This window comes from Rissa tridactyla, chromosome 1 (assembly GCF_028500815.1).
Source record: "Rissa tridactyla isolate bRisTri1 chromosome 1, bRisTri1.patW.cur.20221130, whole genome shotgun sequence".
Lineage (NCBI taxonomy): Eukaryota > Metazoa > Chordata > Aves > Charadriiformes > Laridae > Rissa > Rissa tridactyla.
The window spans coordinates 144,514,059-144,525,161 of NC_071466.1; positions in this window are offsets into that span (position 1 = coordinate 144,514,059).

Here is an 11,103-nt window from a genome sequence, read left to right on the forward strand (position 1 = left end):
TTCAAAGTATTTGAAGAGTCTTGCTGAGACATGAGGTGCTACAAAGGCTGATACTTCCTGCAGTGATTCTTTAAATTTATATTTTACCAATTTTATGCCTAGACTATTGACAGTGAATTACTGCTACTTTGTTGACTTTTACACCAAACCTTAGAGCTGGTTTATAGCTGGATGGCTTCTGGAAAGCATTGAAGTAGTCATCTAGAGGAATTTGTATTTATCCAAAAAGTTACTCAGAACTGTAAACCCAGACAAGCGCTACCCGTTCATGCAAGAAAATGCAAATCCTATCACTGCTGTCATATTCACAGAGCAACTGCTGTCCTAAAAAATGAACATAACATGTTAGCAAAGTTTTCATATGCATAGCTAACTAGTGCGCGTTCCTCTGCTCCCATGAGTATGTTATAACTAGAGTTGGGTGGTACATGTATGATGTACACACAAATATAATTTGATCTGTTTGAATACTTTGGTCCTGTAGCTCTTGGTACACTTGTAGCTGGTGACCAGCTCAGATTCTTTCTGTGCCATGACTACTGGTTTAGCTGTACTGTTGTTGGGGTTGCTGGGTGGTGAGAATCTGAAGTTTGGAGAGAAGGGAAGCCAGCAGAGGCTGTAGGGACCTGTTGGTACGTCATGCTGGCATCTGGTTGTTTGCAAACATTATTCTGTACCACAACATAGAAGTGGACCACTGGAGAGGTGTTCTCATCTCCCAGTTGTGGACTATTCCCAGATCTATCCCTGGACTGGATTTCCTTTGGACTGGTTAGCAGCCTGCTCCCAAACTGGATCCAGTTCTAGCTGGTTTCCTTACAGTAAGAGTAGCATTTGTGCCCGTGTTCTTTAGCCTGCAAAAACTATTCTTTGGCTAACTTGCTGCTCTCTAGCGTCTGCTCCCTGTGCTAGAGCAGTGTTTGTGGTGGTTGGGCTGCCCTGTATACAGGGTGGCTTCTATACCTTCAGCTCAGTTGGAGCTCAGCGGAACAATAGATGGCCAGTACATACCATGCCAGCAAGAGGACACCGTGACAGGATGGTTACCCTATGAGTTCTTGTTCCTAGATAGCTTAGTGAAACTATCTCCAGAGGTGTAACATGAGTGGTCTGAGGCTCTTTGGTGATCTGCCTTCTCCAGGAAAATCTTGTGGCAGTTCTGTAAAGGGTGTTCTGTATGTTCCTTGCCTTTCTATGTGGTGGTGGTGCTGGTGGTACTTTGATCCTATTTCACACTGTACTTTCAGGTTCATGGAAGATGTTCTCAGCTTTAAAACAGTTTACAGATTAAAATTGGAAGTTATGGATTAAGTAGTTTAATCCATAATTAAGTTATGGTTTAAATTTTGCATATTTTAGGATATGCAAAGGATTTCAAAATATTTGAAAATATTTTCGGAATTATTTTACACATGTATACCAGCATCAGCTTGCTATACTTTTTTTTGTTCTGAGTGGTACAGGCATATCATTCTACCGAACTCACCCATAGACTCCTTTATCTGCTTTACTTGTCATTTTGTTCTAGTACTTAGTTTCAGGGTTCTGATTTCACTACTGTCTCTTCATCAGGCGTAGGTTAAGCATGCTCTATTTTAAATTGAAAAATGATAAAATCTCTTATCTGCTTATGACTTTTTCTGAGTAATAAGGATAGTACATTCTAGTATAAATTGTCTTTTTGTAGACTTGCTCTTAACATCATTTAAAAGGTCTTAAGTCTGTGGATATCGCCCTGTTCGTTCTGGGTAGTCATACCCTCTTGGTAACGGGGAGGGAGTTGGTATTTTGGTGGCTTGGAAAGATGGTGTGATGTGAGGCAGTGGTATTGACCTAGAATACTGCTCTTGGGAGGTAAGTGATGCTGAAGATGGTATCCATAACCGAGGTGAAGGTGGAGCCCTGCACTCATGTACAGGCGCTTTGCGAGGTTTCAGGACATCCAGTTCCGTGTTGGTGTGGCTTAAGTGGGAGTTTCTCTGAAATGTCACAGACTGTGATCTGGGAATCTTCCTATGACGCTTGCAAAACCAGTAAACCAACATTATCAGAACCACCCCAACGATGACACAGAGACTGCTTAGTAAGGCAGATGGGGTCTCCCTGATCCTGGAGTCATTCTTGTGTTGAAGTGTAGGAACGGTACTGTTGAAAGACCCATTGAATGGCTTTTTAGTGGGAAAGCAGTTTTCGCTATATGAAATGTTGAAAATGACATCAATTCTGTATTCTGGCAACATTGCTTGGACAAAGTGTGGGCTAACATACCCATCCGGCACTCTTAATTTCTCTAGCGCTTCCCAGATTTCATCTTTTGCGCACCAGCTGGAAGATGTGTTGGCACTTGTACACAGTGAACTGTTATACCATGAGATTACTGTGGACCCAGGTTTGAGAGCAGTCACCATGATGTCTTTGGGACTGCTGGAGTTCAAATAGAGGGAGAGCTTCTCTAGAAACAAACTAATCCTTTTTCTCTCTCTCAGGAAAGAGTAGTAGCTGTTTTTTGTTCTGAGGGTGTAAAGGTGGCACGGTGTGTTGGTGGCCTTCAGAAGCTCAATAGTGAAGGATTCCCAGGCAGTCAGTCCTCCTGAATCTGTGGCGAGCAGCACAAACTCCTGGGGCGAATACTGGAAATCAATATCAAGAGGATAGCCATGCATGGTTTGCTGAGAGGTGTTAAATTGCAGCCAGCTTTCTGATCCCAATGGCGAGCCATCAGCTGGAATGATTTGTAGAGATAACTGAGTTGAGTTGCCATCTTCCTCATCGTAAAACGTGTTGGCAGGTATAGGAAAAAAGAAGAGGCATCCGATAGTTGCTGTTAGGAATTTAATGGAATGAACAACCTTTGGGGAAGTGTTTGCTTGCCCTTTGGAAAGGAGGGAGGAAAGGAAAGAATTATGAGGAAAAAAAATAGCTATCTGACACTGAATGATAGCAAAGAAATCTCATCAGCCTCCTAGGATTTTGGAGCATGTTGGCTAGAAGGGTCCTCTAGAGGTCATCTGGCCAACCTCCCACTCGGAGCTGTAGCCAAGAGGAAATGAGATCACGCATGGCTTTTCCTAGCTGAGTCTTAAAAACATCTGAGGATGATGGGTCCCAGGTCTCTCTGTGTGACTTGTTCCATTGCTACGTTACCCCCAAGTGAAAAAGTTTTCCTGAGGTCTGAACCTCAGACATAGTTTTGTGCTTTTTGCCCCTTGTTTTATCATCTGCCGCTTTTCAGAAGAGAAGTGTTACGTTGCCCTCTAGACTTCTTTTTTTGAGAAACAGTACTTCTTACGGATTTTATTTAGGGTCAATAGAACTCCCCACTGCTTTTCTTACATTATTTCCCTTTGTGGTAGACATTGCAAATCTTTTTTTCCTAAGAAGTGAGTAACTGAGCACAATCCCTTAGCTACAGCATCATTTTGGAAGACAATTTGAAGATTTTTTTTTTTTTAAAAATACTTTCTCTGACTGTATTAAGATGGAAATGTGTTGGTAATCTAGAGTTTCTGTAGCATCCTTAAATGGGGATCATATATTAGTCCTTGGGAGACTTAGACTGAAAATACATGGGTGATAAATATTTAAAATCCAATAAAGCATTCTTTTGTTTGATCTGCATTTTTTGCAACCCACATGCTAACAAGACCAATTCAACATGTAATTGGAGGAAAATCTTGGAAGCAATTAAAAAGGTTCAAGTTTAGATTTTAGTTTTAAACAGGTTAATTCGAAGCTAAAATATAGAAAACAGAAGATAAATGAGCTTAAATCTGCTTTACATCGTGTGATAACTATTTGCTAATGTCTTGTAAATCAGAAGCAAGTCACTTCAGCTGTTGTCCTTTCTTAGCCTGCATTCAAAAAGTCGTAAATATGCACAACACAATTCTTTCTAGTCTAACATACTAACATACTAGTTGGGTCTTGCATAGTGCCTTCTCAAATAATAACAACTTTTTCTTGCAACTTTTACACAGAAAAGTCACAATACGCCTCCCAGGTGATGCATTTACTTCGTGGTGTCCGTTAACTATGTCTCATTTCTGATGCTTTAAATATCAAAGAATGAGGGCGGTGTTCTTGCTTGACCATTATTTTTTTTATATTTTTTTTTTTTTGCATTTTGTGTTACGGAAAGCTTATGTTAACTTCAAGGCCCCTCGTATGATTGGATGGTTTACTAAAATCTGAGTCTGGATTACAGTTCAAAGCTGTCCAGCAGGAGACTGCCTGATCCTGTGACACTTTACCTCTCAAAGACTATAGCACAGATATGTCGTTAGCAGGGCTGTCATCAGGCGTTACCTTGATTTGCCTTCATTCCCAACGTTAAGTTTGCAGGAACCCCTGGGAGTGCACTTGCACAAGCTGAGATCCTTAGAAAGTGCAGAATCTCCTGATTATGTTTCCATATGAAGTGTCCTCTTGGGAAACAGACACAATTCCTGAAGAAACAACTCTTAACTCTGCAAAGAGTGGGTCCCAGCCCTGATGCCTGACTGCTCTGTTAGCGGATTCTGAAATGGAGCTCATGAGCAAGGTAGTTATTAAACAATGTTATTGTTTTATCTTTTATTTCGAACTCTAATCACGTTTTTTTTGTTTGGGGATTGTATGAGAATATGTTTGGTTTTTTCTTAGCACCATTGAACTGTGTGCAGCATCAAGAATAATTTCAGATTAATCAGGCAAGCCCTGGCTGTCTCGGCATCACCCTACTTCTGGAGGTGGTAGACACCCTGCGTGGGACAGGATTACTCTGAGTGCTGCGCATCTGGCCTCCTATGAGTATGTGGGTGGACAGCAAGTAAGCTGTAGGATGATAAAAAGTGGTGGCAAATTTGAAAGGCAATCTCTCTGTGACTGTTAGGTGATGTTTGCTGGCAGGCTCAAGGAGTAAGGGGGGAAGATCAGGATACAGGGCGTTCCTGCAACCTGTGACAAAAATGTTCCTTTCTGCCGTTTCTGGGTCTCATTTATTTGTGTTTTCTACACTTTAGGATAGGGACCAAATTGCAAGATGGAGTAAAATCATGCCCTAATCTCACCCTCTCATTATATATTAGCCAATGTAACTGATACGGAGGGATTAATTCAGAGACATGAATCTTTAGGTCATAACAGTTTGAGGCATGGGTTCTAGTATAGGAAACCAGAGCTACCTTGCAAGATGGATAAGAAGGTTAATGACAGCTACGTTCAGCAGTAAAAACACAGAATTAAACTTCTTTTTACCTGGGGTTATATTCTGAAGCTCTTGTGAAAGAGAAAATGGAGGAAGAATCCATGTACTGTCCACAGACTGTAGCCTTCCAGACGTGGGAAACAGCAAGGTGCTTGGATCGTTGTGCGATGGCAGTGGTGTCTGAACCACCTCTGTGGAAATGAGAAGATTATTACAGTTGAAGGCGAAAGATCGTTTAGATTTATGAAAAAGGGGATCTTATGTTAATAATTTGCAATAGGGTTGGGAATGCAGTTTAAAAAGCTTTTATGGCATGCAATTGAAAACTCTTGGCCAGCATCTGCCAGCATGGGAAGGAAGCTAGAGTTCAACTTCCCCTTTAGAAAATTGGGGAACTCTTTACCCAAGTGGCTTCTCTCACTGGAGCAGAAAGATATTTTTTAACATCTCTAGATTGCCTGTATTTGCAAGGGTGTTAATAACAGTATCATGTTAGGCCTGCGTTGCCCATCTGTGGACTTTGGCAGATGCTTGCTTGGACACCTGACTGCAAACCTAAATATTTCAGACCACAGCCTTGTGCTGAGGGTATAGACTTAACATAGGTCTAGTAAAGTTTTATGAAGAAGATGGTTCTTAAGGGCATTAAACAAGGTCAATGCATCGAAAATAGGGGCCATCAGGTCACTCTAGAGCGAAGGAATAATTTGGCTCTGAATGCTACACTAATGAAATATTTGAGATCTACCATGTGTAGCTTTTTACAGATGTAATATAAGCTGACCGAGACATAATCCTGCAAATTTACTCAACTGGTCCTACAAACATACCACCTCTGGAGTCGAGTATGTGCTTAAGCCTTTGTCACGGATTCATGGAGCTGGAGGAGAGGGATGACTGTAAAGGGTGTCTGGTCTAATTCTTTACTCTGTAGGGTACCGAACTACTTCTCTGTCACTTCTGACAAATATTTATTGCTCTGTTCTTAAAAACCCTCCACAATGTCCCCCAAGCATCTCTTCGAATGTTTTATTATCCTTACTGTGAGAAAGTTTATCTAATGTCTAACTTAAATCATCTTAACTGCAATCAAAGATCATTAGCACTGCTTCAGTTCCCAGAGGATACTGAGAACACGTCTTTCATCTTTTTGGCAGACTGTTAAATAAACCTGCATCTTTCCTCAGTCTTCTAACAGATTATTTCAGTTTGTCATGTTTTCAAGACCTATGACTATTCTTGTGTTCTTTCAGAGCTTTTTCAGTAAGTCCACATCCTTCCTCAGATAGGATGGACAAAGCTGGGGTTGATTGTTCAGCTGAGCTGTTATCTGTACCAAGCTGAGTGAAAAAAATACTTTTCCTTATGTGGAACGCTGCTGCTAACCCATCCGTAGTGCAGTGAAGTTGTGCTTTTACAGAAGAAACTGTATTGAACTATTCTGTCAGGACTCTCGGGGCAGGAAAGAAGAAAAATGGAAAGACAAGTCTTAAACATACCTCGTATATGGTCAGGCAGATGAGAAGTGGGATTAAATAAAGTCACCAGAGGTACTTCTACAGCATCAGACTTGATGTCTGAGATTTTGTGTGACTCCAGCGTAGGCTTGGTGACATCTGGCAAAATCCGGCTTGTTCCCAGCTCTGTGTCTGAATGCAATTCCTTTGTGCCGCTGGATAAAACACTTGCAGGCTGCATCTCTGTTCTGAGCATGGCGCCACCGTAAGAAGAATGGAGTGTATTTGTTGGTCTCGATAGCTCAGACATATCAAAGCTAGAAAAGTCTACTGGCAGAGTAAGAACTGGAGCGATATCGGGATGGGACAGAATGATCAGATTTGGTTCGTAAGGTGCTTCAGCTTTACTAGGCAAAGTGCTGTATAACATGCTAGAAAAGCAGGCTGAAGCTTCAGGGCTGAAATATTTGGGATGGAGGGTGTGTGCTTCTCTCTGGGTTACAGAAGAAACTGTGCTTTTCCCTCCAGCAAATGGAATCCCATTGGTCTGTGGGATAGTCATAAACGGTTTAGGTAACTGGTCATAGTCATTGGCAAACGCTTGGCTCAGACTGCCGCTTGCTAGCACAGGTGGAAATGTGAAGCCAGACAAAGTTGTGAATCTTATTGAAGCTTTTGGGAATGGCGAAGGGAGTATTTCTGGAGAGGGGGATGCACTAGGAAACATTTCAAATTCTGGAAAGCGGCTTTTTGCCTCATCACTGTAATCTGGCACTTCTGAGACTGACGTTGCTTCTGGCAAAAATCCATGAAATTCTGTCTTAGAAGGAAATGCCTCTGCTGGGCTGCGAGGCCATTCACGAGGAGTGTTTATTACCAAAGTGTACGTGGGCCTGGAAAGCTGGTCTGTGTCTGAAGTGATGTCCTGTAGGAGATGGTGTGTGGATACTTCTGATTTACTAGAAAGGAAATATGAGTCTGTCTCAGGCACGTGAGTCTCTGGCTGCTCTAACAGCAAGGACGTGCCAGAAGCTCTAGTAGGCAGCACTTCCAGTTCAGTGAAGAGAAGCATTGTTTTAGTAAGCAGTGAAGGCAAAAGATCTGGAAAACTAGAGTCTGCAAACATAATGGATACTGGTGGGTTAGTTGGCATGTCCCATGCTGAGTCCATTTGTAAGGTGAACAAACTTTCTGGACTTATAAGATGGATATTGTTCTGCATCTTGTAACTTGCCATTGTTACACTTTCTTCACAGAAAGAGGATAAACTCTGAGTAGGCGATACTGCAAGTTGTGTGAGTGAGCGGCTTGGCACAGTAGAGGACAAAGGCCTGGAAGCCTCTCCTGCAGCCAGTCTCTGTGTAATTCTAATCAGTTTTAATGTAGGTGTTGGCGTGATCATTAATCGCCTTCGTTGTCGTCTTGGAGACTTTCTTTCATAATCATCTCTCCTAAGTATTCTCCAGCCTGCAATTTCATACCCTAGCAGCTGTGATAGGTGATGCGAGTCAATGTTGTGTTGCAGGACTTGGATGAATTCGTGGAGCACGGCAAACCCTCCACATTTAACAGGCCAGGAGAGTCCTACGTAACGGTTCACCGTAAAGTCAATGTGCCCAGTGTCTTCAGCCAGTACGGTCAGGCTCTGCGAGCCTCTGTGTGCCGACTCCCTGTATTGCAACAGGGTTAGCAGGGAGGAATCCAGGTGGAGATATTCAGCCATCGTGCACACGATGTAGAGGCGTTCCTGTACTTCCAGGGTTTCTGCTCCAGTAGAGATAATGATTTCAGCAGAAGTGATGGGAACTTCCTTCCCACACCTGATACTGAAAGTCCGAAATGGCATTGGTTCACAGCTGTTTATCTGACCCCTGTTTTTCTGAAGATACCTGTTTGGATTTAGCCTATCATCTTATGCACGTGCATCACCCAATTTTACCTTAGTCCAAAACTTCCTCGTGCTGGGTATATGAGTGTTTCCCATTCCACTAACTTCAGTGAGCACTAAGTTTGATCCTACTGCTTGTGTAGAACACAGCAGCATGGTCTGAATTTACCAAACACTATCCTCATTATGTGGACTTGGAAGTAATTCACTTAAGAGATATTCCCAGTCCATTAGACATCATTAGGAAAGTACCATCAGTGGAAATACTGTGTTGTGGAGGCAATTCAGAGCCTTGCTGGGAGCTTGCCTCTCTCCCTGCTGACAGAACTCCAGTTCCTAACTGGGGCAGGGAGGCTGGATGCCACCCGTACAGTGGCCACCTGGAGAATCAAGTGCCCCAGTGCCATGGGGCTTGCACTCTTCATGCCCGTGCTTGCTCTGCACTACGGCTCTGGGGCAATGAAGCCTCCTGCTTTCGGATTCAACATGTGCTCATTCTGTATTTTTTGGGGGGGGGGGGTTGTTTTGTTTTGTTTCTTTGATGTCATATTTGCATGGTAGGAAAGAACTACCCTGTGTCAGCTAGGGAGCACCCATCTCTCTCTCTCTCTTTTTTTTTTTTTTAAATTTCCCCCCTTTCCCCCCGCACCCACCCCCCCACACACACACTGATTAGGGCAAAAGCTGTTGGAAGCTCGCAGTACTTACTGGTAGCTGTTTGGCATGTGGTTCAAGCTCCCCGCCCTGTCCAGGAATAAGATGCCGTCCTGAACATGGATGGTGAAATTCCCGGCAGCTCTTGGTGTTTTCTGGGCGTGCGTCCTTCCAGAGGCAGCTATGTTCAGCAGGTACGCTCCGCTCTCGCCCGCCATTGGCAGCCCTTGCAGTGTGTTTGTATTGGGGTTGAAGTCCAACCATTTTGGCAAACCCGCACCGCTGGCTAAGGTGACCTGCTCCGTAAGAGGATGGCAGATAAGCAGAATTAGAGATAGGAAATGGTTTACTACTCTAGTTTTACATATTGCAAGTTCTAACCAGACAGAAATTCAGGAACAGCCACCAATGATCCATTTAAAAACCTAGAAACCACAGCGCCTTGATTTTCATGTAGGGATTTTTTGTGTGTTTTTTAATGTAACAGCAACACTTACTGTCCATTTTTAAGACCCTGCATTCTTCAGACTGTCGGTAGATAAAGTACATGTTGTGTGGGAGTTTTGTTTATTTGCTTAGTATGTAGCTACCATTCTGGCAGTGAATGATGGTGAGATTTTTGCCATCAGTTCTGCTTATTTCTAATCCATCTGAGGCACTTCTCTAGAAGGAGATTTTTAACAAGTTCATTTTAAGCATAAAGTGAATGCCCATTTGCTGCAGGATTGTACCAAGAAGTGTATGTAACAGCATTACCTTGTACTGAGTTACTGTTCCCTGAAAGGCAGATACTGGCACTGGATAATAGAATATTTTTCCCGTAAGGACAGTTGCATTTGGGATTCCTTGCAGGTGCTTTGTTTCTTCACTTTTGTTATTTGATCCCTTGGCAACCGCAGCAGGCGTGTTTACACAGACGGATAGCAGTGCGAAGAGAAGAGGGAGAGTGGGTAAGACTCGCATCCCTGGGAGCAAAGAGGACCCTGCGGCAGGAGAGCTGTTGTGGGTGCCCAGGGGGTCCCTGCAGGCATCCATCCTCACCCAGGATTCGGCGTTCGGTGCCGCGCGCTGCCGGCAGCCAGGTGCTGCTACTTCATTGCGCTTTGGAGCTGCAGGGGAAAGAAGAAAACCCAAGTCCATATGCACACACGCTTCAGATCAGTCACCTTCGTCTCGCGGCGAAGCAGAAAGCTGTCTGTCGACGGTGGCAAGGCTTCACGTAGCATTTGTTACAGCCCTCCTGGGCTGTTTGGGCCACAGTGACATCTGGGGAGGGTTATAGGCTTTTAAAAGCCTTGGTACTTACCATCGCTGCTTGTTCGGCTGAAGGTTTTTCATGAGAAAGCACCATGTAGCACAAAGCCAGTTCATAACGCTTTTTAACCCGGTTTTCTTCAGACTTGCTGTTGCTCCCATCTCTGCTTCTGTCATGATAAAAGCCCACTTGGTCTCCAGGAGATGAAATGCTACACTAGGGCCTCCTCAGGGGGGCCTTCAACGTATGGCTTAGAGGAGAGCCGGGTAAACAGCCAAGTAACCTGACCCCCCAGGATTTTGTGGTATAGTGGTAGCAAAGGGAAAGGTGAGTTTGGCATATAGCAAACAAATAGTGAGGGCAAAGACGTGCTGAGAGTCAGTATCCTTTGCTTTGTAGCATCAAGGGCTGGACTTTTGACTTGCTAGATTTGATGCTGCTTTTCCAAGAGGAGATAAAAGCAACAATAAGTAATAAAATAGTGCCTGCAGGTGTGGGGCCCTCCTAAACCTGTGAGTGGCTTCCAACTTTTAGATGAGAAGGGCATACAATATGCATGGTCTGTCCTGCTTAGGATAGCTTTATTTAAAAGCACACGAGAAGAAAATAATCGCAGGCAGCAGCCACAACGTTCACTAGGAATGAAGTCTTGCTCTGCTGATTT